This window comes from Fringilla coelebs (genome assembly GCF_963513975.1).
Source record: "Fringilla coelebs genome assembly, chromosome: 3".
Lineage (NCBI taxonomy): Eukaryota > Metazoa > Chordata > Aves > Passeriformes > Fringillidae > Fringilla > Fringilla coelebs.
The window spans coordinates 1,553,303-1,559,302 of NC_140030.1; positions in this window are offsets into that span (position 1 = coordinate 1,553,303).

The window sequence follows — 6,000 nt, forward strand, 5'->3', positions numbered from 1 at the left end:
CCCATTTTCCACCTCTTTTCCCCTCCCTTTTCACCTCTTTCCCCCATTTTTTACACCTCTTTCCCCCTCTTTTCCCACCTCTTTTCCCTTTATTTTTCCACCTCTTATTTCCCTCCTTTCCCACTTTTCCCCTTATTTTTCTACCTCTTATTTCCCTTATTTTTCCACGTCTTTTCCCTTTCTTTTCCCACCATTTTCCCCTCTTTTTTCCACCTCCTTTCTCTTCTTTTTCTACATTTTCCCTCTCTTTTCCCGCCTCTTTTCTCTTTATTTTTTCCACCTCTTTCCCCCCTCTTTTTCACCTCTTATTCCTTTATTTTTCTACCTCTCATTTCCCTTCTTTTTCCACCTCTTTATTTTCCCTTTTTCCCACCTTTTCCCACCTGCATTTCCCCTTTTCCCTTTATTTTTCCACCTCTTTTCCCCTTTTTTCCACCTCTTTTTCCTTTATTTTTCCACCTCTTTTCCCCTCTTTTTCCATCTTTTCCCTCTTTTTCCACCTATTTTTTCTTTTTTCCATCTCTTATTCTCCTCTTTTTCTACCTCTTATTTCCCTCCTTTTCCACCTCTTTTCCCCTTTTCTCCACCTCTTATTCCTTTTTTTTTTCCCACCTCTTATTTCTTTATTTTTCCAGCTCTTTTCTCTTCCTTTTCCCACCTCTTTTCCCCTCTTTTTCAACCTCCCTCCCTTTTCTACCTCTATTTCCACCTCTTTCCCCTTTATTTTTCCACATCTTTCCCCTTTATTTTTCCACCTCTTTCCCCTTTATTTTTCCACCTCTTTTCCCTTTATTTTTCCACATCTTTCCCCTTTATTTTTCCACCTCTTTCCCCTTTATTTTTCCACCTCTTTTGCCTTATTTTTCCACATCTTTTCCCTCATTTCCCACCACTTTTCTACCTCATTCCCCCTCTTTTCCCACCTCTTTTCCCTTTATTTTCCCACATTTTTTCACTTTATTTTTCCACCTCTTTTCCCGTTTTTTCCCCACCACTTTTCTACCTCTTTTCCCTTTATCTTTCCACCTCTTTTCCCCCTCTTTTTCCACCTTTTTTCCCCTCTTTTTCCACCTTTTCCCCCCATATTTTCCCTTTTCCCTATGGACACTCCCCCTTTAGGCCTCCTCTTTTTTCTCCAGGTGAGCTCAGGAGGGACCAACCCATCCCAAACCTTGGAATTTTTGCCCCACAACCCCAGCCCAGCTCCTTCCCAGGATTTTCCTGGGAAATCCTGGAGGAAAGGCTGGAAAGGAGGGATTTGCCCAGAGGGAGGAAGGGAGGAAAAGGTCAGGATTTAACCGGGAGCGTGGGGTTCCCTTTTCCTGGGAAAAGGCAGGAAAATCCCAGAGCAGCTGTAAAACAATGGGATGGTTTTTAGGGAATAGGTTTCCGTGCTCTGCAGTTTTCCAGGATTGGGGAGAGCTACAAAGCAGGGGGGAAAAGGAAGGAAAGAGGATAAATAAAAAGGGAAAAGGAGATTTTAAAAAACAGAGCCGAGTTTTCCGGGTGTTCCATTTGTATTCAGAGTCAAAACAGGAGGGAAAATCCCAGTGAATTTTTCCTGGGTTCTGCAAAAATTTGGGAAAAGAAAATTCCAGCTGGAATTCCCAGAGAAGCTGGGGCTGCTCTGTCCCTGGAAGTGTCCAAGGAAAGGTTGGACAGGGCTGGGAGCAACCTGGGAAGGTGTCCTTGGAATGGGATGGGATTGAAGGCGCCTTCCCACCCAAACCATTCCAGGATCCTCTGGAGCTGCTGGGATGGCTCCAGGCTGGGATTCTGTTTCCCAGCAGGCAAATCCCGTGGGATGCAGCTCCAAGGAAAACCCCAAGCTCCAGGGAATCCTTGGAGCCTCTTCCTGAGCCTCAAGGGGCTCCAGGAGAGCTGGGATTTTGGAAAGGGCCAGGAGCCAGGGAAGGGAATGGCTTCCAGTGGGAAAGGGGAGCTTGGGATTGTGGGATCTTGGGAAGGAATTCTTTCCTGTGGGTGACGTGGATTGGGAATGTCCAGGCTGGTGGCATGAATTGGGAGTACTGGGGCTGGTGCCATGGAGTGGGAATTTTGGGGCTGGTGACATGGATTGGGAATTTTGGGGTTGGTGGCATGGTTTGGGAATGTTAGGGATGGGTGACATGGATTAGGGATGTTGGGGATGGGTGACATGGATTGGGGATGTTAGGGATGGGTGACATGGATTGGGAATGTTGGGGTTGGTGCCATGGATTGGGAATATTGGGGCTGGTGGCATGGTTTGGGAATTTCAGGTTGGGCAACATGGATTGGGAATATTGGGGATGGGTGACATGGATTGGGAATGTTGGGATGTATGACACAGGTTGGGAATATTCAGGTTGATGACATGGATTTGGAATGTTGGGAATTCTGGGCGACATGGATTAGGAATGTTGGGGATGTATGACACAGATTGGGAATGTTCAGGTTGGTGACATGGACTGGGAAGGTTCTGGCTTGTGACATGCATCAGGAATGTTTGGGTTGAGTGATATGGATCGGGAATGTTGGGAATGCTGGGTGACATGGATTGGGAATGTTTGAATTGGGTGACATGGATCGGGAATGTTGGGAATGCTGGGTGACACGGATTGGGAATGTTCAGATTGGGTGACACGGATTGGGAATCTTCAGATTGGGTGACACGGATTGGGAATGTTCAGATTGGGTGACACGGATCAGGAATGTTTAGGTGGGGTAACATGGATCAGGAATGTTTAGGTTGGGTAACATGGATCAGGAATGTTTAGGTTGGGTAACATGGATCAGGAATGTTTAGGTTGGGTAATATGGATCAGGAATGTTGACTCTGGCTGACCTGGGCACCCCGATCCCAGCTTGGATCCCCCTCTCCCAGCCCTGCGGATTTTCCCGCTGCTCCATCTCCAAGGATTCCTGCTCCAGGCGAAGCGCAGCTGTGGAGCAGCCCGGCGGCGCCGCCCTCACTCCGTGCCGCGGTTTTCCAGGGGGACTGGAATTGGATTTGCCTGTTCTGCTCCCAGGGCTGTGGATGCAGAGCTCAAACTCTCCTGGGGCTGGAATTGGATTAAGCTCCGTAATAAATCCTGTGAGCGCTTCCCTAATTCCCGGCAGACTCCCTAATGCCGTTATCTCCCAGGAAAAAGCTCCTTATCCATCTCTTTGGGAAGCAGGCAGTGGCACCGGACACTTGGGACACCGGATCCGACACCAGGGAAAAACAGGGATTGGGGTGAAAAAGCAGGAAAATGCCCTGGAGGCGAAATAATCCCAATTTAAAACAGGCAGGGGAGGTGGTGGGAGCCCATCTGGAATGTCCGGGAGAGGGATCAGGAATGTTGACTCCCAGCCAGGATCTTCCCCTTGCAGGCTGGTTCCGGAAAGGTCCAGGTTGGATCGGGTCCAGGCTCTGGATCCCGGCCCCGTTCCAGCCTTTGGAACAGGGAACAGCCGCAATTCCTCATTCCGACGGCTCTGGATGCCGGGGCCTGATGTTCCATGGAATGCTGGGATGGTTTGGGTGAGAAAGACTTTAAATCCCATCCCAGTCCAATCCCAAAACCTTCCCCAATCCCAGGGTGCTCCAACCTTTCCTTGGACACGGCCAGGGATCCAGGGATTCTCTGCGAATTCCGACCCAGCCAGGAATTCCTTCCCAAGATCCACAATCCCCAAATCCCAACCCTCTGGCCATGGTGGGAGCTGTTCCCTGTCCTGCCATTCCAGGCCCTTTTCCCAAATCCTTCTCCAGCTCTCCAGGGTTGGATCCATCCCCATCCCAACTCCTCTCTGGAATGGAATTTAAGGATCCAGGGATTTCACCGGGAATTGCGGACTCCAGGAAGGGTCTCCCTTCCCTTTTCCATCCCCAAATTCCATAAAAATCCCTCAGGATGGATCCTGAGTGTCTTGGATCCCAGATTCCCGGAATGGTTTGAGATGGGCTCTGTGGACCTTCAATCCCACCATCCCAAGGTGCTCCAACCTTTTCTTGGACACTGCCAGGGATCCAGGCATTCTCTGGGAATTCCAGCCAGGAATTCCTTCCCACAATCCCAAGCTCCCCTTTCCCACTGGAAGCCATTCCCTGCCTCCTGGCCCTTTCCAGCCCTTCTCCTCCTTTCCAGCCTGCTGGCTCCATCCTCCTTCCGTGTCCTGTTCCCACATCTCCAGCTGGAAAAGGGATGTGCAGGATCAGGAGCAGCTGGAAGAGGCCGGGATCCGGACAAGTCTCCCAATCCCCCAAAATCAGAACAAAAAGGGATCAAGTTTGTCCCTGTGCCCCAGAAACAGGGAAATGAGGAAAACATTCCTGGCTGAGATCCCACTGCTATCCCTGGCAGTGTCCAAGGGCAGGAGGGACGGGGCTTGGAGCACCCTGGGAGAGAGGAAGGTGGCAGGGTTGGAATGGGGTGGGGTTGAAGTTCCCTTCCCACCCAAACCATTCCAGGATTCCCAGAATCTGTGCACAGCGGGGTGGGAGGGGAGGGACAGTGGCATTCCAAGCCATCCCAGGACCCAAATCCAGAGGATCCAAACCCGGAGATGAAGGATCCAATCACAGGGGTGGAGGATCCAAATCCAGAGGTGAAGAACCCAAACCCAGGGGTGCAGGACCCAGATCCCCAGGATCCAAATCCAGAGGATCCAAACCCTCCAAATCCAGAGGTGGAGGACCCAAATCCAGATGTGGAGAATCCAAACCCAGAGGTGAAGGACACAAATCCAGAGGTGGAGGATCCAAATCCAGAGTGAAGGATCCAATCCAGAGGTGAAGGACACAAATCCATATGTGGGGGATCCAAATCCTCCAGGTGGAGCATCCAAATCCAGATGAGGAGTACCCAAACCCAGGGATGGAGGATCTGAATCCAGAGGTGCAGGACCCAAACCCAGAGTGAAGGACCCAAACCCAGAGTGAAGGACCCAAACCCAGAGTGGAGAATCCAAACCCAGAGGTAAAGGACCCAAATCCAGAGTGAAGGATTCAAACTCAGAGGTGCAGAACCCAAATCCAGAGGTGGAGAACCCAAACCCAGAGGTGCAGAACCCAAACCAAGAAGGTACAGAACCCAAATCCAGAGGTGCAGATCCCAAACCCGGAGTGAAGGACTCAAATCCAGAGGTGGAGGATTCAAACCCAGAGGTCCACAATCCAAACCCAGAGTGAAGGACCCAAACCCAGAGGTGCAGAACCCAAACCCAGAGGTGCAGAACCCAAACCCAGAGGTGCAGAACCCAAACCCAGATGTGCAGAACCCAAACCCAGATGTGCAGAACCCAAATCCAGAGGTGCAGAACCCAAACCCAGAGGCAGAGGATTCCTGTGGGATATCCGGCCATGGCATCACTTCCCTGGCCTGAATCACTTCCCAAATCCACACCAGCATCCGGAAGCTGCCGGATTTTGCCCTTTTCCCCCCCTCAGCTCCTCTCCCACCACTGGGACAGAGCCAGATCCAAACCTGGGCCAAGTTTGGCCCCATTTTCCCCCTCCAGCTCCCCAGGCTGCCCCAAACCCCCCTTTTCCCAGGAAACCCTTCCCCCAGGAGCATTCTCCGCAGGGTTTATCCCGGCGCGCAGGCCCGGCCCAGCGGAGCTGTTTACAATCCCTAATTGAATTTCGGGAAGCGCCTGCGGCCGTCTCTGTTCTCCATCTGGCACCTGCCGGCCCCAAGGGGCCTCTCCCGCTCGTTCCACGTCCTTGGATTTCCTGGAAAACCATCCAAGGCAGCGGCCCTTGCCTCCGGCTGCTGCCGGCTCCAGGGATGCGGAGCAGGATCCGGGGAGGGATGAGGGATAGGCTGGGACACAGGTGGTGCAGGATCCCTTGGAATCATGGAATGGTTTGGGTGGGAATCAGGGAATGGTTTGGGTGGGAATCAGGGAATGGTTTGGGTGGGAATCAGGGAATGGTGTAGGTGGGAATCAGGGAATGGTTTGGGTGAGAATCATGGGATGGTTTGGGTGGGAAATGGGATGGTTTTGGTGGGAATCATGGAATGGTTTTGG